Here is a 26253-nt window from a genome sequence, read left to right as displayed (position 1 = left end):
ATATTGTTTTCAGGTGGAATCACAGCCAACGGTATTAGAATAAATGTACCTCATGAGAATGTTAATGAGGTTGTTTTGTTTTGGTTTTGTTTTGTTTTTTTTGTTTGTTTTTTAAAGTCTATACCAAAACTGGTGGGCTTTTTCAGGCAATTCCACCCCCCATAATTTTTCTCTGATTGTTTGCTAGTATAATGACCTCTCACAGGTTGATAAATAACCTTATTCTTCGATACTGAATGACTAGTCAGCCAGAGATTTTTATTTTTATTTTTATTTTCTACTTTGGGGGGACAAAGCAAACAAATATTGAATGTACATTTTCTCAATTGAAAAATTTCATTTCCCTGGAAAAGAGGAAGTCAGGATCCATGTCTTTATACAGATCTTTGAGCTGAGACAATAAAAGTCTTAACGTAAAATACATTAAAATGCTGAAATCACTACAGAAATTGCTAGTAATGTTTTGAATGTTGGGTGTTTCATAATCTCACGGAGTAGTTATTATCTATGGATATGTAAGGTAGGATCTTTTTGACTTCTTTTAACTATCTGCATTTAATCACATGAAGTCAGTGTTAGATACCTAGATAACTTAGATGGTTTTTATGGGTAATGGAAAGAAAGGATTACATTTGGTCACGTATTTGTGTATCCTAAAGTAGATGCCTAAGATGTATCAGAGGAATTGCATGCTAGAAAGATGTATTTCCAAATAAATAGCTGACATATAAACACCTGAAGTAAAATGAGACTAATCCTACCTACAAAATCTGTCTGTTCATCATGAAGCTGTTATTCTCTCTCATTATTTTCAACCATTTCATTATTACAATCTCATACACTAGTCTTCTACTGATAACACAACAGTTTTCTTAAAGTCCGCATCTGCCTTTTTTTATTTACTCATATTGCCAGGTCTGCAAAGATTTGAATAATTTTGAAGAATATGATTAACCAAGAGCAAATTTGATGTCTGTGTAGCAGGTCCATGCTACTTAATCTTGCTTCTGTAATTCTGATTTACCAAAAAGTTTCAGATGAAGTCTTGTGTATAGAATTCAACAACACAGTTACACAAATAGAGTATAGATTACAGAGATACAAGTCTGTGTATCTCTTTTTACAACTGCCAAAGTCCTCCCCTTAACAAACTTTATATCGGTGTTTTTCCCCGTAGATTCAGGAAGTAGGTCCAGGAGTAAAAGATGAGGGAACCTGAAAAAAAAGTAATTATGGGAATAATGGACCTCAGTTTTCTTCTTGTTAATACATTAACCTTTGGATGGACACAGTATGCTATTTGTGTTTACAAACAGGTAAAGGAATAAGAGAAGACCTAAGGAGACAGCTGAATTTTACTACATATAATGTTTCACTGTTAGCTCAGAAAAAAACCACTAGGCTGCAGATGACTCAAGTAAACTGTAGTTTTAGGCTTTCACTTCAAAGGCTGCAGAGCAAAGTTGAAAATCTTATCCAAAGGTTATTCATATCCCACATTGGAAAGAGATTTTATTCTATCCACATCTCTTTTTTTTTTTTTTTTCTTTTGTCAGCACTGTTCACCAAATGAAGTTTTACCGACTCCTCGCCTAACTGATGTGGATTTCCACATCGTTGTCCCCCCAGTAATGAAATTGGTTTTCCTGTCAAGAATGTCTTCTGGATATGGGCACCAGAACTTTGGTTCATTGTAGGCCATCTAGAAACAGTCTAATTTGGATTGCTTGATTTCTTAGAGGCTATGCAGCCTACATAGTTATCAGCCATGACATTTCATGGGCTTATTGTTTTCCTTTCCTCAGGAGTTCTCACACAGTTTTTTTTTTAGCGATCAATAAGGTATAGACGCACTGTAGCCCTAAGCAGTTTTCCTCTGAAATGTTCAGAAACACAGGTGGTGACAAGGATTTATCTTTGAACATGCGTATAGCACAGTGGTATATCAGTAAGCAGATCAAGGTGCACAAGCTGCTGGATGTGGTGATCAGCAGTAATCACTAGCAGTCCCTCAGATGGGATGTTCAGTGCATACATGTACATTTCACTTGCTGCAAGCATTGTCATTGCTCTCAATACATCCACATAGATTGAAACCTCACCCTTTAATTTCCATACTTTTCTCATGCTGGAATGAAAGACAGCTGTGATAACTTCTGGAAATTAAAGCAATCTGCTTTCTATGTGCTTCCATTCAAGAGTAAAGGATGGGAGAGACTCACAGACATTTGATGGGGAAAAGAGTATTTTCCCTCTGGTTTCCTTATTTTTGAATATAATTTAGGAAGCCACAGTATAATATCAGATGCTAAATCCGTGGTAACTTCTATGCAGCCAAATAAAGCCATATTTAGATTGTCTATAATTCAGATCTCTTAGATCACCCTTTCTTCCATGTGTAGAGTGGCCAGTATGATTTTGTATGTGAATATTTAATGGGAATTATTTTGTATCTTCCTTTTAATACTTTTTTTTTTTTTTTTTTTTTTTTTTTTACTTTTGAAGTTAATTCATTTTGCACTACTATCTATTTTAAAATGCATTTGACACTTCTCAAGAAGGGAATGGTAACTCACAGCAGTGCTATTGGGTTGTCATCTGTGAATGCAGGTTTTTGAACCTTAAATCTCTGTCCTGGCAAATTAAACAATATCAGGGCATATCTCCAGCTACTGGAACTTTCTCATTTAAATTGTTCAATTATTCAAACGTTTCAACCATTAAATGGTTAAATTATTTAAAGGATTTTGGCATGAGTCAGCTAACACATTCCAAATGCATTTCAAGCACAGTTTTGGAATTAACTCGGTCTGGAGACTCCTTCCAAAAGTAATTTGGGTGTGTTCATCCTACACTGGAGGTTAAGATAAAGTTTAGTAGTAGAGGATAAGCTTGTGAGTCTCTTGTAAACCCATAAGCCAACTCATTGTCAAAATTGTCTCAAATGTTTCAGTAACTAACTGGTCTAATTCTATTTTCCTTATTAACATTTTAATATACCATTTTCAAAATCAGAATTCTGCAATTAAACCCACTTCTAGAACATATATCTGTTACTAAAATAGAACATATTAATTTAACAATGCAAGGAGCTGTGGCAACAGCTAGTAATTAAAGTTCTATTTGTATTAAGATTATTACTTAGGAAGATAAATATGTAAGATACAACATAGAAAGGGACATAAACATAGTAGAATATATTTTGATGAATTTTGAAGGAAGAAGAAATATTCCTGGGAATTTTATTTCAGCACCTGCTCAGTTGTGGTGACAAAATAGATATATATTGCAAGTTTAATGGCAATGCAATTGGTGTTACAAAAGTGTGGGATATATTCTTGATTACTTCTCGCTTTTTAAGAAGGGTTTTATCATGGGATCTGAAACTGCAAGTGAAACTATTTTTGGAGTTATTATTGGACCATTTACAGGAAGATGTAATTACTCTGCAGTACATCATCTTCAATAGATAGGCTTTTTAATATTACTCATCAGAGATCTGATCCTGTATCCCTGAAATGAAAGGATGATTTGCCAGTGTCCTCAGTGTCATTGGATCAGACCATAATATACCAACTATTTTTCTAAAAATGTGTTTTGAGTAAATATATTTGTGCCAAGTTTATTCCAATAACTCATGGTAACTAAATAAAAGTAAAGTTAAACAAAAAAGTAAATGTAAAAGAAACAATAAAAATAAAATCCAAAGTTTGGCACAACATTTAAGCATACTGCTTTTACCTTGATAGTTGTTTTTTTGTTTTGTTTTTTCCTGCATTATTACATCTGCATACACTACATTATTAGAAAAAACTCATGTCTCCTGTGAGGAAGAAGTGACAAAGGAACTTTGTCATATATTGAAATCAGATGACTAGCTCAGGACAACAGTTTTATTCATTCTTTTGCTACTGGACATCATTGATAGGTCATGTTTCCATGTCATGTTTCCTTCTAACCATATGCAGAACTGGTGTCATCAAGTCATACTTCTCAGAGGTATGTTCTGATTTTTACTGGTATTCTTTTGTGACCTTTCAGTAAGTGGTCATGCCATGGGGCTATTGAGACACTTAGTAGTACTCCACAGCTTATGTTTCAGGCCCTACCTCTTCAGCTTTAGTCCTGTTTCAGAAATGGTGCTGCTTTGTGCTTTCATATTTGTCTTACACTCTTTGTATTTTGACAACTTATCCATCGAATGTACACACCTCATCACCGTTAAAATCTCAGGTTTTACCTTCTGAGACAGCACAGCGCTTTAGACCTTGGAATTAAAATCTTAAGGACTCTTCCTCTTGACAGATATTTTCACAAACTTTCTTTTAAATCTGTAAACCACCACTGCCTGCAAGGCATATATAATACAGCTATGCAGAATTTTTTGGGTACTGGAAGTAAGACTTCTGGGTTTAACAGGAAAAATAGCCATCACGGAACTTGTTAAAAAAGTGAAAATGACTGTTGCATATCTGGTCACATAATTCCAGTGTAGTAGTGAAGAACTTCTGCTATTTATCTGCATGGTGCATAAGCGTTATGTGTTTATCTCAGCAGTTGCTGAGTTTCTTATGTTAGGTAGAGAAGAGACATGGTCTGAGGCAAAAGACTCGTTGTGCACATTGTAGTGATGGTTGGCCACCCTTATTCTTGTATTTCGTTCCATAGTTCCTCCTCTTGGTTTCAATGAAAATGTTGTTGCAGTGAGAAGAGCAGAATCATCATGTTTCTTTAGATTCTGATGCTGCCTTACTTATTTACAACATGTATGTCTCAAAATTAGGACAGCTGCAAGTACTTGATCTTTTTCCTATCCTCACAGAAGACACTGGTACAGAGAAAGGCAGAAAACACCTCTGCTCAGAAACCTAGCCTTCTGGGTAGCTCCCTGAATTCCACTCAATCCACAGCAACTGTTGGAGTAATGTAATTTGTTTGGGATAGATACTATGAGGTGCAGCTAGTCCACTGCACTGTTTCAGGGAATGAGAAATGTGTGCTTGTCAGTGGCATACATTCATTTTCCAATATAAGTGCAAAACTGTTGACAGCAGGAGTTTCAGGGTAGAAGCCCCTCTGCAAAATCTGCATTTCTCACAATGGCATTAATCAGTGCTGAAATATTAATATGCAGATTTTATAGGTTGCCCAGACACAGTTCTAGTTCCCTGCTTTACTTAGAGTAAAAACACTCTGAAGCTGCACAAGCTAGGACACGTAACCATTACCTACAGTCATGTCACCTTCTCAATGAAATGTGGAGGAGTGGGGTGGAAAGGGAATCATCATTTTTTATGAACAAATTTATATTTTGTGTCAGGAAGGCATTATAAGCAAGTGATGAATAATTGGCATAATTTGTAACTTTTATAACAAGAGAACTTCTGGACACTGTTGCAAATGAGATAATTTGTCATTGTAGTAAGTCTGTCCCATATAAACATTACTGTTAATAATGCTGACACTGGTTGGCTGAAGGGAATAAGCTTTTCAATAAGTTACAACATAAATTTTATTGATGAAAACTGCAATACAAAAATCATTATTTTGTTCTTTTAGTGTTATATTTCTTTTAATGAAGTTTATAACTATGCTGGGCCTGGTCTTATGTATTCTTAATCATGCAAAAAATCTATCCTGTTCTTCAGATAGGTGCATAACTTGGGTGAGCATTATTATGATTTTCATACTTGCACTAAATGAGAATAGGCCTCAAAATCAAAAGGCATTTCAGTGTTCTACAGGGTCATCTGCAGGTGGTTTAATTGTCAACTGTTTAATTGTTACTTACATCTTTCTCCTCAGGAAACAACTCTTATCATAATAAATTGAGAAAGAAAACCTGAATGTGAAAGCATTTTAAACATTTGAAAGGTACCTTCCTTTCAGTGGTCCCAGATATATAAAATTATTTTAACAATGCTTTTCACTACTGCAAATAAAATAAAACACAGGATAAGCAAAACAAAATGCTGCTTCCAGAGACAACAGCATAAATTCAGAGCAAGATGTATTGATAATGGCATTGCTGTAGATTTATTTCTGTTCACTACAAGTGGAATATAGTTACTTGTTATGGTCAGATCCTGTTTTAGTTTTGGTAGTGGGAAAGCTCCTTTGACATCAACTGAAATAGGCTATGCTTCTAAATGCATGGGTAATACTATACAGCTGTTTCTGTTTAGTCCTCTGTGCTAATACAACATCAGAGCCATTTATATGGTGAAAAGACAAGCTTACTGGAGAATTGGTGCCGAATAAAGACAAATGACATTCTGACATAATCTGAAAATGCATGAACTTCTCAATAGCTTTTAAATTGGTACAGAGGGTATGAAATTTCTGCTATCTCACTTCCATTTGCTTTGTTTCCTGGACTTTTTGAGTCACCAAGTGAAAGGCATGGCTAAGTGGTATGGGATTATTCTGTGGAGCACTTCTTAAACCAGTACTTTTAAGGTATGTAAAATTAGACTAATTAGTTACTGTGTAGTCTGTAATGCTTTTGTAGGTCCTTATACCACACTCTTAATGTATCTGTGTACTGTATTAAATGGAAGGGCTAACATCTGTCCTGTGTTTGTCCTCCTGTCTTCTCCTTGGGGGAAAATGAGCAGAGTGGTGTGTTTTAGTTTGAAAGATATCCAGAGGAATAATAGGCTTGGGCTAGCACAGCTGAGGAAGCAGAACACAGCATGCATCTTCAGGGGAAGGTAGCAAGGTATGTGATGGTCCTTAATTTCCCTGGGACATCGTTCTGCAATATTAGACCAAGCTCACAGGAGCCTGCACCAATAACTTTAGTACAGAAAATTTCTTAGTGTCAAAGGAACAAAGTGCTTTTGTGTTGTTTTTCTCACTGTAGTTAAATCAGTGTTTTGGTCCCCTAAATATGGGCATCAACAGAGATCCTGAAGATAATGGCTACAGCACTTTAGGAACTTTTTCCTTTGGGTGCACTGTGTGAGGAGCTGAAGTTTCTTCACAGGGCCACGGTTAGTGAAGACACACTCTGCCAGTTCAGCACTGGCTGGACTCTGGTATTTGCCAGTGACCACAAGCCAGGGTGGGCAACTCTGATCCATCTGAACAACAATAAAAGTGATAAACACTACATCACTTCCTCCTGGTGGAAACAGCAGGACTTGGGAGTGTAGAAAAAATTGCTCAGGGATGGTCCCCCAGACTTTACCATCAACGACAAATTGAGGAACAGTCGTGGAATATAGACTGATCTGACAATTTGAAGATGTATACTTCCCACTGCAAATGATGATGAGCATGGCTTCTGACTCTGCAGCTATTTTCTCTGTCATCAACATAATTCAAGTATTTTTTTAATTCATATTCCATTGGTATCCTTAGTCAGATAGCCCTCTCCAAGTGATTTAATGATAGCAATAGTTCTGTGGTGAAAGATAAGCTAAAATAATAAGTAAGGGTAACATCAATAAAAACTGCTCCATCACCTAAGTTTTTAACAATATTCACTGTTTTATGGTAGAATGGCAGATATGACCATGAGAATCTACAGAGATGTTTTGTTAGTTGGAGAATAAACTACTATTTCTGCTGTATTCAGCTGGATTAACTATATTGATTTTACTCTTTCATTTCAGTTTATTTTTATCGAACATTCGTCAAACTACTTAGCTATCTGAAAAAGTAATATCTAAACAGTTGTCTGTTTCTTGAAAGTGAATTTGAACACATGCAAACTCACATGTAAATTTAGTGAGACAGCTTACCTACCTGAAGATAAGTACCTGTTTAAACACCTTCCTGAAGTACAGGACAAAACATGGCTTGCCAGTATCAACTATTGATATGGAATATCAAATACTTAGGGACTGATCTACAGAATTAAGGTATTCCCCAAAACAATTATATAAAATGATATATTGTCTGTAATCATGATTGCTCTCATACTGCCTGAGCATGAAAGGCTTAATCTATCAGTTTTCATAATTAGCTGTGAATATATTAAACATTATTTTTTTATATTTTTAAAACCAAACCTCGTCAGTTTGTAAGAAATACCAAGCCACATGAGTCATGTACACTAGATAGCACAGGGACTAAGGGCTACTTTTGTCTCTTCAAATAGCACCTGGAAAAAAGGGTCAGGAATGAGATAATGATGCGTCTTCTAGTGACAATGGTGCCTTGGGGACCAGCCTAGCCAACGAATAGTAGTGTTACCTACATGCAGCAGTACAAGAAGCTGAGATACTTGCAAATAGCACATTTTCTAAGGTCAGGTCAAGGCCAGAAGAGAGCACATCCTGAGCTGAAGTGAACAGATGGAGGACAAGAAATACCCATTGAGCAAACCAGGCCAAAGTAGTTCTCGGCAGTGACACCAGAGGTATTACTCCCCCCACAGCTGTGATTTGAAGGAGACATTTCTTAGATTTCTCTTTTGTGCAGATAAGCATATTTTTTTTTATTTTATTTCTTTTCCCCCCTAACATCACAACTGAGAGTATGGACTAGGTGGATATATAACTTGTGTAATACGTCTGTATATGAACATACAGACACAGAAGTGTGTGCATGTTAAGCAAACGACCACTGGTAAGAAACCCCACAGAGCATTTCAGTTCTTAAAGGTCACACATATGATGTCTTTTAGATACCTTGCGGCATCTATGTGATTGGAATGGGTTTTGGTCACTTGGGGTCAGGCTTACATTTTTCTATTTATTAGGCTCCTATGAATATACCTGAGAGACAGAATAAAATTATAAAAAGGTTAATTGAGATATAATCACTGTTTTTTAATGAATAGGAAAGGAGAAAAGTAATATTCAGTGGTTTTACATGGAAAAAAACAACTTTTCTGATAAGACTCAGTATTCAGTTGCTGAAGTACTGTGAGCACATTAAATAATTTTTGCTTCTCGGTGTTAAATACATCTCCATTTTGCATAGAGAGCAAGAAAAACTCTAAATAATTTCTGCTTTGTCATGAGAGTCATCTCTTTAAAATAATTAAAGTAGCCTCTTCCATTTAAAGAAGCGTATTCCTTTAAGTAGAAATTGAATTATGTTTCTTTCAATAGAAAGGTAAATTACGCTAGTTGGAATCGTTCTCCAAATTATTAAGAAAATAATAAAATAAAGGAACATAGTTTTTCTACTTTATATAATCAGGGCAGCTGCTTAGCTGGCAAATTAAGATAGTAGAAATGTATATAATTCAAACTACTTTATCTGTGTTTAAAAAATAGATATTGACTTGTTAGGAGACCAGCATAGAGATTTATTGCTGAAAGTAAGAGATTATTATTGAGGGAGGCAAAGCCTTTGTAAATATTACACTGTTACGGTCAATAAATTTCAGTAAGAGTGGCCAATGCTTCAAATTGTACATTAGTTCTACAAACTAATTCTAGAATAAGATTAATACTAAGACGGTAAACCAAAATATTGGAGAGACTGCTGAGTGTTCACAGATCTAGTCCTAGCAGCAAACTTTTTTCTTTTTCCCCTGAGGACAGATCTCCCATATTTTTATTGTAGATCTTAGTGACTTAACTGCACTTGTTCAAGTGTCTGCACCCTTACTAGCATAAAGGAACTGGGAAGGCATCTAATTGCTATACTGTCAGAAATTAAGAAATTGAAGTGTTCCATTTTGGGTCCATAACATAAAAATAAGTCTTCTTGGTTTGAGGGTATTACACATTTCATATTTGAGTTTTCAAAATAGTAGTGTTTTGAGTATTTCATGAAAATTTAAACGTTTCTATTTTTTATTACTGAAAAATAAAAAGAAATAAAAGACAGATGAAGGAAGTAAAATAAAAGATCAAGAGCTATTGTTGGCCAGAACAATCCATTTTCCAGGCTGCTACGGGTATTTAAAATATAATTTGCTTTCTATGGCTATGTTTATATCCCTCTACTTAACTTGTGTGATCTCAGACAACATACATATAACAAAATGAGGTTACATTAGATTCTTACTTCACTAATGAAAACAGTAAAATTTCAGGGCATATTTGGAACAGAATACGTTAAAGTTTGGGGTTGTTTTCAACCAGAAAGTTCAATGATTGCTAACAATTGAAGGGTAGACAATCTTGCATACATATTAAGTTCTAAACCTTTAATAATCACATTAAAATAACTTTTTGTTATTTTTTTTCTGGTTTTAGTGAATTTTGAAAAACTTTATTCTCATTTGAACATTAGTAGTTTGAAATGGGAATATGTTTGGAACCTTGCTGTGAATTACATAAACTTTAATGAGCTTCAAGTTTTCTCCTTACTTCTGCAAGGTTGTTTCAGAGATTGGGAACACTGACGGTTTTTTCTTCTTAATTCTGAAAGGTTGAACTGACAGAACTCTTTAAAAACTTGCGTGTTTATGAATAAACTTTGCTTACAAAGTACCTGCAGACAATTTATTTATATGGATAGTCTTACACAGTGTCATGGCATTTATGGGGCAAGCGTATCGTTATAGAGTCAGCACTGGAAATCATTGGTTTGGCCTTCTAGCCCAGAGTTCAGGATAAATAATAATTTATTTTCTTCTCTGCAGTTTATTTTTTGTGCTAAAGAAAAACTCATTTTAGGTACAGAATCTGATTTTCAGCAACGTGATGTTTTCACCCGATTTTCCAGCTAGCTTGACTGATTCAGAAGAAGGTCAAGTGATTAGCCCAAGGTCACAGACTGAGTCATTGACTCAGTCAGATTAGAAACTAGGATTCTGCCTACTGGAGAACTTTATTTGAGAAGATAAAGATTGTAATAAAATAGAGACTTATTTCAGCACAGAATAAGAACTTTTTTTCTCCTGGTTAATATAAAAGTTTCACTATCTACTGCAAAACATTTTTATACACCTAGGCTCTTCAAGACTCAGAGTAGCCTACTTTTCCTGTGACTACTGACACCTTCCAGAAGTTCTGGTGGACTCTGCTGGGGGATAATCAAACACATTTTAACTGCAGTGGGTTCTGGTTTAGATTAAAACTGGTTTCATTTCCTGGGGCATCGTTTGCTTCAGTAAAATAGTTTTAGGTATCTTACCTTCATTAGGGCCAATTGCAGAGGTAGATTAATTATGCTGATTGACCAGCACAGAGAGTGACGTGAATTATTTGCCTCTTTTCCTCTGCTGTGTCCTACCCCTCCTACATGTGCAAGTCTGGTAGCAGGGGGCACCTTTGTAACAACAGATGGCTCAGCTCAGTAGCCTGACTTTGGGTGAAGGAATGTGCAAAACCACATCTCATTTCACCCTGCTTCTTGCTTCCCTTCCCTTCCCTTCCCTTCCCTTCCCTTCCCTTCCCTTCCCTTCCCTTCCCTTCCCTTCCCTTCCCTTCCCTTCCCTTCCCTTCCCTTCCCTTCCCTTCCCTTCCCTTCCCTTCCCTTCCCTTCCCTTCCCTTCCCTTCCCTTCCCTTCCCTTCCCTTCCCTTCCCTTCCCTTCCCTTCCCTTCCCTTCCCTTCCCTTCCCTTCCCTTCCCTTCCCTTCCCTTCCCTTGATGGCTCAGCGCAGTAGCCTGACTTTGGGTGAAGGAATGTGCAAAACCACATCTCATTTCACCCTGCCCTGCATCTCATTTCAAACCTGCTCGGTTTCTTTTCTTTTTTTCTCCTCTCCCTCTCCCTCTCCCTCTCCCTCTCCCTCTCCCTCTCCCTCTCCCTCTCCCTCTCCCTCTCCCTCTCCCTCTCCCTCTCCCTCTCCCTCTCCCTCTCCCTCTCCCTCTCCCTCCCCTCCCCTCCCCTCCCCTCCCCTCCCCTCCCCTCCCCTCCCCTCCCCTCCCCTCCCTCTCCCTCTCCCTCTCCCTCTCCCTCTCCCTCTCCCTCTCCCTCTCCCTCTCCTCTCCCCTCCCCTCCCTCTCCCTCTCCCTCTCCCTCTCCCTCTCCCTCTCCCTCTCCCTCTCCCTCTCCCTCTCCCTCTCCCTCTCCCTCTCCCTCTCCCTCTCCCTCTCCTCTCCCTCTCCCTCTCCTCTCCTTTTCTTTTTTGACTTCTACTACTTAAACAGCCACTTCTTCAGTCTTCAAGTATGTGATGTAACTTGGCTGACTCCTCAGCTCGTGAAGTGCAGTATAATAGAGTTGCAACAAATGTCTCCAAAAATAACTGAACATTTTCTTCATGGCCTGCAGACTATTCCCCCAGTTGTGATCAGCACACTCCTTTGATTTGCTCTGTGCGTGATGATGTCTTGTCCTCTCAACGTGCAGGGATTGGTGGTGGGAGATGGTGCCCAGCAGAAAACCTGCAGCTGCAAAGTTTGTACCTATTAAACTTTGGTGGAGTGTCATTTTTTTTTCACAAGGAGTGGAAATATCCCACCAGATAATGCCTAGCTAAAATAAGTCACAAAAAGGCCGAAGCATCTTTATGTTTTAATTGTCAAGAGCAAATCAAAGCTTGTTTCTGATAAACAAGTCAGCTGCAGCTTTTTGGTGTAAAATCTTATGGAAAACAAGAACCTTTTCATTTTCAAAAGCCCTCTTTGCTGTGGATCATAGTGCAATCTAGCATTTCTTTAAATTTGCAAATACATATCTGAACACCACACTGCACTCTTCTGAGAAACAATTTTTCTTTTCATTTGTACAAGAAGTTCCCTGATATATATAGAAATACATATATATATATATATATCTACACATATGGTATATTCCAATTGATATATGTGGGTGCTCAAGAAAATGGACATGGAGGTATATACATATATACATATACATTTTCAAGAATACTAGTTCAGGTGCTAAACTATCTTGGACATTTGATTTCAGTATACTGATGAAGTATGTGTGTATAAATGTGTGTATAAATACAATAAAACCCTATGCTGTTAGTGCATGTGTTCAGTTGATAAGAAATGTGCTTCTAAACACTCTGGATACAAGACTGAAAAAATAGTGTTTGTGATATAGGAAATTCGGCTTTTAGAATCTGAAGAACCTCATTCTCATGTAACAGTTGAAGGATTAGAAACTGTGAATAAAAATCCTTTCAGAATATCTTTTTTTCTGTAAGGCCGTGTAAGTAATAGCTAATATCTAGAATGTCTTGCTGTTATTTAAATAATATTGAATATACATGCTTTGCATATAGAATTCAGATGAGATTAATATTTTCCAGTGTTATATAATTTTACATTACAGAGTGAGTAATATGTATGGTGGTTTTCATACATCCAATATTAAACAGAAACTTTGCAAAGTCTGACAAATGTCTGACAAATTTTGCCATGAATGATTTTTAACCAATAATTAACTGAGCTACAGGTTAATGTATTAACTTGCATCAGACGTGAAATTGAAGATTTTGTAAGCATAGGTTTTATTTTTGGACCTTAAATGTTATTTGTGTAACTGTTCAAAGAAATTACCAATTGCTGTATGAAAGAGAGATTTGGGTTTAGCTTTTGAGATTTGTTTGGCCTAGACCTCCTCTACAGATACCTTCCAACCTCTGCTCATCTGTGATTCTGTGACATATGCCCTGCTAATAATAAGACTGTCTGTGCAAAACTGCATTACCACCCATATGGAGAAGAATCAAGATAAAGACCCATGCTGACTTTCATAGGGAGGAAGTTTCCTTATTCTTAATATTCTTGCTTAATGCTTCACTTGAACTATTTCAGTGTATTTCAAGCCCTAAGCAAAAATCTCAGCACAAAATATAACGTCAGCAAAGCCAGGTAGCTTTGCACTGCATTTTTAATAACGTATATAACTGTTTGCATGTCTTAAGACAGTTGTAATGAAAACAGATTTCAACAGATAAGTATTTCCAACTCTTTTTTTTTCAAAGGACTGCACACTTGGGATCAAACTATATGTGCTGACTTCAGTGGAACTACCATTTCATCCACTCTTCTAATGATTACTTGCATGAGGCCAAGATTTCAATTCACTGTATTTCTTCAAAATGCCAACACAAAATCATGCAACAATGGTTACAGTTAGTATTTCAGCAAATTCCATCACCTCATCTTGCTTATTTGGGTGATTTGTCCAAGACTAAACTCTATTTAATCAGCTTTTACTTCAGCCAAGTCAGTAACTCTGTTGATTTTGATGGCTAAAGTGGTTTCCTAGTTGGGGAAAAGGAAAGTGGAGGATTAGGCACCAGCTCATCACTGAGAGGTTCTATATTTTCACCCAAAATGCAAAAGTTGCTTGTGAGTACTTAATCACCCTTCAAGTCCACTGAAAGGCCACCCTCTTTGCAGGAATCATGTATTGGTATTTGGAGCAGTTGTTTGACTAATACTCAGGCCAGTGACTATAAAGTAACTTGCCCTGGCTGCCTCCTTTATTAAGGACTAGAAATTCCGATAAGAGGAAGAACTCTGCACCCACGGATAGGTGTGGGGGCAGCACATTACACTTCTGCACTGCAACCATTTATTATAATCAAAATTAAAATTGGAAAAAAAAAGTAAAGATGGAGTTTATGATGCAAGGTCCCTGGTCATTTTGTGTCTGCTCAGAAGAATGAGGATCAGTGCAGCAGGTCAACATCCTGCATTGGACTGAACCCAGATGAGGGAAAGGCTACACAGAGCTTTGCTTCTTTCATGCCGTGTTGAAACTTGCAATGGTGGAAAAGCCTGATGCATGGAAACATCTCCACTGACAGATGCAAACGTTTGTCAGCTTAGGTAATGCCCTTCAGGTTTGTGCTAAAGTCATGGCAGTAGGAGAAACTCCTCCTGAAGGCATTTGAATAACTGCATAATTTTGCTTCGGGTATTCTACACATTGAGTAAAATGAAAGCAGAAGTGGCAAAATAAAAAAGAACACATTGCTCATGGTTTTCAAAATATGTAAGCCTACAAAATCTCCAAAATATTGAACCAAGCTTTTCACCAGCTTGATGGTTTTCATTAAAATCTTGCACTTTTTAAAGTTCCTGTATAATAAGTAATAGCTTTTCCTCTCCATGTCCTCAAAAAAACATCTGCAATCTATTTCTGAATGACAATGCTTACAAAAAATTGTAATGAACATTTGGTTTTAATACAGAAGTCAACAAGCCAACATAAGGAGTCACTTTTCTTTTTTCCACAGCTGAACACTGTTGAAGACTATACTATAACTACTTATTTCTGAACTGCAACTCCAGACACTATCAAAAAAGCCGTATTTTGAAGTAATCAGGTCTTTTCTCTTTGTAACAAATTCTTTTTCAGTTTCTTCATAGATGCTGCCATTACTAGGTAGAGAAAAAGTAATTGCACACAGTGTATGACAGAGCAGCTTTAGTTCCTAACCCATTTTTATGTGGCAGTCTTGTGTGTTGGCTGGTCAATTTTCAATAAGATGCACCTTTCGAACACAGGAAGGTACAAAACTGCACCCTACTTACATAGGTAACATTATACAGTGGTAAATTAATCACAAATTATTTAGCCTGATTTAAGTTTGCTGTGGTTTCTCTGGGAACTACTAAGAGTTTTCAAAACTTGTCATGCAATTAATTTTTTTTTTTACAGAGTAAATAATTTTTCATTCTGATTTTTTTTTTCCGGTTGTCATAAAAATTTTATCCTTCACCTAAAACTGTTGCAGTTAACTTTGCTTTTTAAAGAGTGTTCAAATGTTAAAGAAAATGGGACAATCTTGACTGAAATTTTATTTTCAGCAGTGCGAAACTTCTCATATGTTACCCATTCCTTAAAGAAATTGTTTTCCAGGTCATGACTAAAAGACTTTCCTTTGCTAAAGAACGTAGTCTTTTCCTGAAAATCATATTTATTGTACACAAAAAGTGCAAAATGTAAATTTGATGGTAGTTTTGACCACCACTTCAATAGCATTAAGTTGTAGGTTAGGCAGGAAGAATATATTTTTTTAAACTAATGTTAGCTGGTATTTTAAACAGGAAGTTGCACTTCAGGAGGAAGAAAAATCATTTATCAGAGAAAATAATCTTTTTCAGGATCATTGCAATTATCTTCTACCTAATACTTTGGAAAACACTTTTGCACATTTGTAAATGAAATACTTTTGTTGGTAGTGGTATTAATGAGCCATAAAATTTGATGTACAACATTTCATATATTCACCTTCCTGCAGAAGTATCTTCAGCTAAATTCATCTAGAGTGAAGTTTTTATGGTCCTTTAGATTATTGCAACACATATTTTCACCTTTGACTACTGAGTTGTCCATCACAAGATTATGGTTTGCATGTTTCACTGCTTGCTAACTTACAAGATCAAGGCTTTAAAACATTACTGCAGTTTTAAAATTCAAGTAATATTTGTATTTTTATTGCATTAAGTGAGATTTGTTCTGAACTTTAAAAAAAACTATAACAATGGACCACTAGCCACAGCTCCTTTATGACTAATACAACTTGGACATAACAGATCAAAGATTTTAATATTACCTAAACTGCTGACCTATAAGGTTTTACTTTCCAAGAACTAAAGTATACTGCATTAATTAATTTTCAGATAGGAATGGTCATTCTTCATTAAACTCTTCAGGACTAAATCTAAGGTAATTGTCACCAGGCACAACCATTCTGGGAAGAAAACAATCAACCAACCAAATAAACAAACAAAACCCCACCCAAAACACCCCAAATAAAAACATATAAACCGCAAATAGTTAAACAAACAATCAGCCCAAACCCCAAACCAACCAATAATCAAACAAAAACTCCAAGCATCCTGGAGCAAGCATATCAACCTAGAAGCGATGTTAGGGCTGTTTCTGTGCCTGTGCCACAAATTTTGCCCCTCACTCAGTGTTAGTTGTGTATCAAAAGTTGTAGACACTTGAACATCTGAAATTGTGGAGCTCTCCCAACAGCCCTGGTCATAGTGGTTCTACTGATGTGAAACGGGCTATTCCGGTGACTAAAAGAAACATATTAAAAATCTGTGAAATTATTGCAGAAAGTGAGGACAGGCAGCAATATATTGGAAGCAAAAATCAGAATATTTCACATTCCCTGGTATTATGAGAAGTGTTAGATGAAACAATAGTTATTAGCTTGGCACATCGAAAAAGACCAACTGTATAGTGTTTACTCAGAGATGTTGCAGGAGATACGGTGTACACCAAATCCATTTGTGGTGTTACAGTAGCGAGTGAATCCAAAAGTGATTTCAGGCAAAAGGGAACGTGAACATATTTTTGGGAACAGTAGCATTAACAACAGTGACAGATCCAAGAGTGAAGAATTTACAAGATTTGCACACATAACAGGAGAACTTAACCTGATTCAAACAAAATGCCAGGGCAGTTTACTCAGAAGGATGTTTCTGCTTAGAGAGCTCATTTTTACCAATTTGTAAATTAATAGTATCTGGGAGTAATAAATGCTTCCCAGCTGGTGACTGGAAAGGCAACAGCTCAGCAGCCCCTTGAGAGACAGCGCACATGGCTTCACCGAGGGCAAATGGTGCCTGGCTGATGCAGTGGCCTTCCCTGATGGAATGACTGCATCAGTGGACAAGGGAAGATCTGCATATGTCATCTACCTGGGATTCTGTGAGGCCTTGGATATGGTGCCCCACAACACTTTTACCTCTGTGTTACTGGAGTCAGACCCTTGTGGCTTATTGCCCCCGTTAAATAATGCCCTGGTGCAGCCTGGATGAGCCATCTCTGCGGCTGCAGGGGGATGCATATGGAGACATGGTAGGGCGGCTGGAAGCAGGTACAGCACTCTCCTAAAGCCCCAGGGTGAGAGGATGGAGCTCAGGGTTGCAGGGGTCAGTGCTGCTTTAAGCATGGGGCCATGTCCGTGAGTCCTGCATGGATCCATCTGTCCAGGCTCCCCTGCTAAAAGGCTGCTTGCCCTAGGGACGGGGACAGGGGAATCACCCCCATGATTGCCTCACCGCTGGTGATGACTAAGCCCTGGGGACAGTTTGGTGCCTTTTGGGGCTTGGTGGATCTGTTTTACAGCTCAGTGATGTTTTTGCACCACTTTGGTGCCACTTCCTGGTGCCCCTTGTACTCTCCCCCATCCCATGCAGGCACAGATCGATTCTGGATAAATAACTTTTAATGCAAAAACTGAGAACAGTCAACAAAGCTCCAGTCTATGATAATAAGGTACTGTCAAAGCTGGAAGACAACTTACCCATGTTCTTTTCTTTCTGATTTGATTTCAGATTTTTTCAGTATCAACCTGCATTTATGTAGTGGTTTATGAATTTACTATTTGATTTTGATAGATTATTGACACTGTGGCAGGGGAAATGTTCTGAGGTATAAACGAGAAGTTTATTTGCTAATAGGCTGTTACATGTGCTAACTGGCAGTTATCCCTCAAAACCAGAAGTCAGGTGTTCAGTTCAGGTTGTCTGACCTTGTAGGATGGCACAAAGTTTTCTGAGTTTATCTTTTGTGCCAGAAATCACATGCCTCTTTTGTGGATGGTTGTTTTTAACAGAACAAGTGAAGAGAACTTAATGAGGTGCCATATGTCAGGTCTGGAGTCAGATTAAAAACAAATAATTAAACTATATCCCTTCCCTATCAAAACAGATTGTGATGTGTTTGTGGAAGGGAGCAGAATCTGACATATCATGTTTTGACAGTCTTTTGGGACAATCAGTCATACTTCAGCAGTATCACATTTAAAAGTTGCAGTTCTATTCATATCAAATACAAGTTTCAAGCTATAACTAATTCATGTTTCCATAACTTTTCTATACTGGCAATAAAATCAGAGCCACACACTTCTAAATGCTTGACAGGGTTTGAAATAATTTTAGTTATATATTGCTTTCATATATGAAATAGGGTAAGTCTGCTTTCAGAGGTAACTTACAGTCTACTGAATCCAGGTAAGAGTGTTCTACAAAGTGATTCTTGAAAAATAAAATATCACCTCCCTGTGTCACATGCCCCAGAACAGCATGAAAAGCATTGGAAAACATTGTTTTATGAGAAAATTTTTGACGATGTACCATATGTGGGCAACTTGCAGCTACGCTTTTAACAAAAAATACCAGGAAGTACGTGCTTAGCTGGTAAATAGTGAGTTTCTGCCTATTCCCCACAGTGATGAAAATTTACCTTTGTGTATCATCTTTGTTCACTGTTCCTGATGCTAGAATACTTGTCACGTGAGGGGATCCTATTAGTTTATCACAATAGAAGACACACACATATGCCTCAACAGATAATTTGGTAAGCATAGATATCATCAGGAAAAACAGAGAAGACTGACTAAGACACTCTGTGAGCACAACTCTTCTAAAAAAAAAAAAAGTCTCAAAAAGCTCAACCAAAACAACGGAATAGTACAGCCTTGTTCCTGCAAGTATGTAAACTTGCTTTATGTCCATGTGGGTGGCAGGTTGGACAGCAGAACTTTTAGAAGATTTTCATTTCAGCAGGGACACCCATATATTCAGGATTCCAGTTTATCTGAAATGTTACCATATTTTTTTAAGTGTTTGTGATCACTGTTTTGAACGTGTGCACAATTCAATTTGAATTGTTGTCCTGGTTTTGTTAAAAAACAAGTTTCTCTCTCAGTGAATTTGCCTGTCAGCTAAAGCTTTCATATTAACTGCATTTTCCTGGAGAACCAGACACATGTTTTGGTAAACCTAGCAATGGAATGCAAACTTATTGATAAGCACGGATGGACATCTCACAAGAGGGGCGACGAGAAGAAAGAGACCAAGAAACTGACCAACTGGGTATAACATTCCATTCACGTGAATACTTCACATAAAAGTGGGAGATCACGAGGATCTGTGTTGCTTTTCCCTTTTCCCTGCTGCTTATGGCCGACATTAGGAGAGGACCTTGCTAGTCATCCCTGCGAACTGAGGCCTAGTGAGAGACTGAATCCAGCTCCGGCTGGCTGCAGAGTCTAATCCAGGACTTCGGGTGCTGGTTCTGCAGTTGCTGAGACTTTCAAGATTGGTTTTGTATATTTTGTATTATTTTCTCTATTCTTATTAGTAGCATTAGTAAAACATCTTTAATTTTTTCCAACTCTCTTCACTCTGTGCTTCTTTTCCTCCCAATCGCCTCTCCTTAGTGAAAAGGGGGGAGAGGGAGGGGGAAGTGTGGGGGGGAAGAGGGGGTTAACAATACATCTGCCAGGGTTTTATTGTCACCCCGCAATCTTAACCCTCTACAATTGTGTAAGAAGTTTTCCAAGATATGAGCTGGCAGTTGCTGAATGTAACTAATACACCTATCAAATCTCTTCCTCTACCCAGTAGCTTTCCAACACTTCAGAAAAAAAAAAAACGAAAAAGACTGACTCTTTTACTTTTCATAATCATAGGCCACAGGCAGGTTTTTGTCATTTAATAAATTATTCTTGCTTGTTTATTGTAAATTCGTCTTGGTGGTTTTATATTTTTCTTTCTAATTATTTGTTCTGTTACTTCATAGGGAATGGAGGTTAGCTTGTTTCCTGTTGTTATCTCCAATCAGGAGTTCAAATAGGATCCTATCAGATTCTAGATAAATGAGACTATAGCATCTGACAAAATACTTTTTTTACCAGAGCGTGTGAAAAACCTGGGCAACCAGTACCATGGTTACCCAAATGATTGCTGTACCATGCGATGGCTCCCTAGGTCAGATGGCTGGTCCAGACTTGGGTTATAACATCCTTTCTTTTGCAACTGAGTTTCTGAGACTGCGGTTCTTAACTTACATCTAGTGTGCAGTAAGAATTATACGGTGTATGTGGTTGGTCCCCTTCATTGACTTGATGTAGTAAGTACCTACTGTTCAAGTACAAGACCAATCACAAGTTTTAACAGCCTATATAATCCAAACAATACCAATAAAAGCATCTTATTAAACACCCCATTTTATACTCTAGTAAACTGCATAGACATGTTTAATTTTTTTACATTAGTGTTGTGTGTCAATAGGAAGTGATATGGGTCTAAACTACAGTGTTAGTTATTTCTCTAAAACAATTGTCTGTAATGAAATGAAGTCACTGAGTAAGCTACCCAGGAGTCAAGACTGACATCTTCACAAGTAGAGCTATCTTGAGGGAGCCACAGGCTGGGGGTGCAAATGTGAATAGATATAGAAACCTGAACTGGCACACGTGCAATATGGAGTGCCTGTACACATGCACAGAAGTCCGATTCTTCAGCAATGCTGCATATACCCAGAACAGTTACACCACACACATTCAGTAAGTCCAACATATCCAATATAGGACTTTTCACAGTCCCCTTCACACTGAGGGTCAATTTAATGTTTCCATTTCTTCACAGAAGTCGCATACTTTCCATTAGAAGTATGCGATTTATCAACCTTTTATTAATTGGTAATCATGTAGACTTCTTTTCTTACGAAACACCGAGGCTTCTGGCATGAAACTGCACCATGTGCAGATATTGTACTTCTGCAGTCTTTCATGGAAATTAATGGAGTGTGGCATCTAAGTCAGTTTTGGACTAAAGATATCATTGCATTATCCTCTGATTCCTGTTAAATATAAATGCTCCTCTCTATATTGTAATTATTACAAGTATTACAATTATTGTAAGTGTAATAGCTTGACTTATTTGAGCAATTTTTCACAGCTACAGGTATACATGTGCTTAAGTATTTTCAAGGTTAAGGTCTAGACAAGATTTGCATAAATGCCTTTCTAAACACTTTGCTTTAGAGTATGTAATTTTAAATGCTACATGTCAATTACTTACTGTATGTTATATTTATCATTCATACATTTGTAATAATGAAGCATTTAGTAGATATTTTTGTGTGTTTTGTTTTGTTTTAGCACTGAAATATTTAGATTCTTGAACACAGAACAGATATTCCTTTATTCATTCTGCAATTCTTGTGCTTGTTCTTTTGTACTTTCTATTGTGAGAAATACACTTATATGAAAAATTTCTTGCTTTTTTTTTCCTTACAATTAAAACTTCTGCTTTCAGTCTAACAAACAATCTATTTCAGGCTCTAGGTCTGATTTTCTAAGTGCGATTAAATTCCTTTTTATAACTCCACAGTCATCAGTAGCTAAAATTGCTAACATAGTAGTTTACACATTATGAGCAGAATAGGTAAAGGAATGCATATTTTTATTAATTAATGGTATCACAATGGTAACACGCCCTTCATATTCCATGCCACCTGCATATATGGTAAGATTGTCCTGAATAAAACCAGAATATTTCTCATTACAAAATCCAACTGAACAAGCCCAGCTCCCTCATCCTCTCCTCGCAGGGCGAGTGCTCCTGTCCCTGACCATCCTGCTAGTCCTTCGCTGAACTCACTTCTGTTTATTGATTTCCTTCTCACACTGGGGTCCCGAAGGCAGGAGCAGTGTGACGGCTGTGGCCTGCGGAGAGCTGAGCGGCAGGGCTGCTGTGGGAAGCAGGTGAGAAATTCAGCCAACACTGAATTCACTTCTCATCACTGTAGCAGTTATGGATTCCCATATACATGAACACACTTGGACTGAACCTACTGCATACACATCCTCCTAAAATAATGAGAAAAGCACATAAAATTGTGTGTGTCTCCTTTCTGGGCAGTCTGCATCTTCAGGACAGCTAAAAAGCAGCATAGAAACAATATAATAAAGTGTAGCTGTTTAGGCCTTTGGAATTGTAAGACCTTAGTAATAATCTTGTTCCCATCATTTTTTTTTGCCACTTTTCTCAATATGTTTGTTCCATGAACTGTAAAATAAGGCTTATGAAACATAGTCTCGTGTTTAAAACGCTTGGAGCACTTTCACTGAAATGTGCTATAAAAATGCTAGTGGCGGTGTTACACACTGAGCAATCTGAGGATGCTCGTTCTGCTTTTACAGATACCATAGATTTACCACCTCAGTCTGAGGGTAGAGACAATCTTAAAACTTCTAACATTCCTAGAATCACTAGGGTTTTTTCAAGCACATGGATAGCATTTTAATCACATTGCTCATTTCTTCTCTGATATTTGTGATTTTTCTCTTTACTGATAGAGCAGCTGATACCTAGAAATTAAATTAATCTGCTTTCATCATCTGTTACAGTTTAACCAACTTTACAGGGAGCATTTGCGCACAGACACAAAGGTAGGTAAATTATAATTGCAACATATTTTGAATGGGGGGCCATAGTCCATTAGAAAACCTAGGCAGTTTACATAGTTTTACCCAGACAGATCATTCTACTACCATTTCATTAAAGCCTTTTTAGTACAATAGCTTATCATGTGCCATTCTTATAATGTATAATTTTCTGGTTTCAATTTTCATTCTCTAAAGTGTTTTTTTATCAACTAGCTCTCTTCTTGAAGTTGATGTTAATGTAAACAGAAAACTAAAAGATCACAACTTTCTTGTGACAAGAATAATATATGTGGGCTTCTTTTTGCAGTGTATTTGTGAGGGTAAATTATCTAGTGCTCACTCTTTCTTCATTATTAACTTCACTATCAGTCCTGAAAACATTTTCTTTACGAGCAATGTCAGTGAAAAACTATGTATAGATTAAATTCTGCCTGTGCAAGGAGTTCATAGATCTGAGTTTACAACTTAAATCCCATTTATGATCTCTCAGGAGAAACTAATTGTGACTTATGTAGCTTATGTTTAAACTTCCTTCAAATAAGGAAGAGTTATAAGCTTCATTAATTTTGAGTTGCAATTTGGAAAAATGTATTGTCTGACAAACTACCACTGAAATAAGTAGATAGTGCTACTTAATGAAATGTGTACAACACCAGTGCCACAAAGTCTTGGGGATTTTGCTGTTATTTCAGGAAAGTCAAGATTTTACTTGAGCAGTGATTCTATAAGCAGTTAATTGGGCACAGCAAACAATTATTTATATTAGAACTAAAGGTACTCTAGGAACACGCAGCACGTGCCAATCCTAGCTTTACAAATCTGTATTTCCTAAAGCCTAGAATGACACCTACTATTCACATCAACAAAAAGGTGTGAATGTTACAATATAAAAAGTCTGAACTCCAAACCAGGAAGAAAACAGGCTGAATTTGTAATCAAAATATACAGAGCAGCAGGAGGACACTCTAGTTTAAGTATCTCTTTGTGGCTTCTACTTTTAAAAGCTTTTAGAAGGTAATGAATTCACAGCAATTGCTGTATTCTTAGGAAAATCTTGATGCTTTAAGCAAGCCTTGATGAATGAAAGATCAGAGGTTAACCAGTGCACTTTCTAAATTAAATAAAAACATTGGGCAAGACCAGTATAAAATTTAATTTGAAGATGGCATCCACCGTTGAGCTAATTGTAAATGAAATTACTGAACTCTTTTTTGCAAATGAATGCATACTTAGTATTTCAGGCATTTTTGTCCTTGTATTGGGCATCTTCCTGTCTGCCTTCTAGTTAGAATATACCTTTAAGCAAGAGTAGCAAATAACGATAGAAAAAAAAAGACAAGCTATTCAAAGTCCTTTTTACTGCTGTGTTATTATGCCAGTGATATTCCTTCCCTGTATTATCACTCCTTTATAACTCACTAGAGCCCTGATCTGTGTAAGTCTGAGCTTCCTGAATTCACTGAGGCTTTTCTCAGTTTGAAGACAAGTACAAGCAGAATTGTTTGCAGAACTGCCCAGCAGATGCGGGGAATGGGAACGGCAGGTTTATGTCGTGGTAGAAGCCCAGTTAGGTGATTGCAATGCTCAGGAATGCATGCACACATCACTGGCAGTTAGGTTGGAGGACTTCTTTAAAAAAAAAAAAATAAATCCATCTCATCCATTCTTTTCTGCATCTCAACTTTAATTTAAGACCAGACTCTTACACTTTATACTTTTTGGAGGAAAAATGCTGTAGAGCATAATATTTAAGACCATCATGATCTAGCACAAATGTGGGCAGTAACAAGAGCTACCAATACGTTTCTTGGACAGAGGACTGTACTATTTTCTGCATTAGCAGACAATGAGCATTAGCACTACATCTGCACATAGTATCAGGCACATTTAAAAATAACTTTTTAAAAGCAACTAATGAAGCATGAGGACTCTGGGAGTTCTTTACACTTAGTTCTTTTCTTCTTTCTGCTATTACGTGTATGGCAGCATGGTTAGACCAGATCAGTCAATTTTTTTTCTGTATTAGGACACACAGGTGGATCTACTACCCTCTGGTTTCATAGACTGCGTGCTGGGTCTGGCTGGGATGGAGTTAGCGTTCATCATAGCAGCCCTTATGGTGCTGTGCTTTGGATTGGTGGCTAAAACAGTCTTGCTAATGGACCAAGATTTTGCTGTTGCTTAACAGTGCTTGCACAAAGTCAAGGCTTTCTCTCCCTCTCTGCCACCTCCTCCCTTTTTCCTCTCAGAGAGGGGATGGGCAAGAGGTTGGGAGGAGACCGCTGACCCAAACTGACCAAAGGAATATTCTGTACCATATGATGTTGTGGGAAAGGAGAAGGAAGGAGGAAAGTCTGTGGTTGTGGTATTTGTGTTCCCAAGCAACTGTTATGTGTACTGAGGCCCTGCTTTCCAAAAAGTGGATAATAGGAAATAGTGAATAAATTCCTCCTGTTTCTTTACTTGTATGCTTTTGCTCTTACTATCAAACTGTCATTATCTTAATCCACAAGTATTTTTGCCTTCTTTCTATTTTTTCCCCATCTTGAGTGAGAAGGGTATGAGTGACTGGCTGTGTGGGCAGTGTAGGCAGGGTCATACCCTGCCAAGGTGTGTGCTCAGCTTTGGGAATGCAGCTTCAAAGTCTCTGTCTGTGCACATGTGTTTGACTCTGAGGAGAAGCAGAAGCTCTTGGATCGGCTGTGCTGTGTCTTTAGTGGCCCTTGACACAGGTACAGTCCACTGAGCTAATAGCCTGAAGAAGCTTTAGTTTCCACAAAAATGTGGAGCCTTGTAGCCTTTACTAAAAGAGCAGGCAAGTACTGGGATTTGGTGTTCACCCCAAACCTCTGTTGCATGACTAGACATCTTCAAGTCTATCTCCAAATTCCATTTTGTAGTCTGGGTGGGGGGAGTGTGTGGTGTGAGCGTTGCTGATCTCTGATCGTCATGAGTTGTCCAGGTAATAGAAGAAAACCTCAGCCTAGTTAAAGATTTTTTTTCTGAGCTTTTTTGTTTGTTTGTTTGTTGTACTTGTTTACTACACATGTAGAAAGGGCTCTTCTACAAAAATCCACTTGCCCTGTTTTCTGTATGTTTGCATAAACATGGAAGATTACACAGAAATTCATACTTCCTGTCCTACCCATATCACCTCACCCCCTTTGTTTGCACACAATGAGCTACAAAACAAGAATAAAATAGAAGTCGAAGTGTAAGCACACAA

At 37.4% G+C, this 26253-nt stretch overlaps 1 long non-coding RNA gene across 7 annotated transcripts in view; it reads left to right on the top strand.

Moving 5' to 3' along the window:
• The window catches only part of LOC110362079 (uncharacterized), a 202820-nt gene that overhangs the window by 42932 nt on the left and 133635 nt on the right, over window positions 1-26253 (top strand). For 6 of the 7 annotated variants that reach the window (XR_010471132.1, XR_010471130.1, XR_010471131.1 and 3 more), the window contains exons 2-3: window positions 22190-22343; window positions 22989-23030. This is a non-coding gene — a long non-coding RNA (uncharacterized LOC110362079). Of the gene's footprint in view, window positions 1-22189; window positions 22344-22747; window positions 22812-22988; window positions 23031-26253 lie in introns of those variants that run through there. The other variant, XR_010471129.1, reaches the window with a different exon arrangement.

Source organism: Columba livia, chromosome 3, assembly GCF_036013475.1.
Source record: "Columba livia isolate bColLiv1 breed racing homer chromosome 3, bColLiv1.pat.W.v2, whole genome shotgun sequence".
Lineage (NCBI taxonomy): Eukaryota > Metazoa > Chordata > Aves > Columbiformes > Columbidae > Columba > Columba livia.
This window is presented reverse-complemented; position numbering and strand designations above follow the sequence as displayed.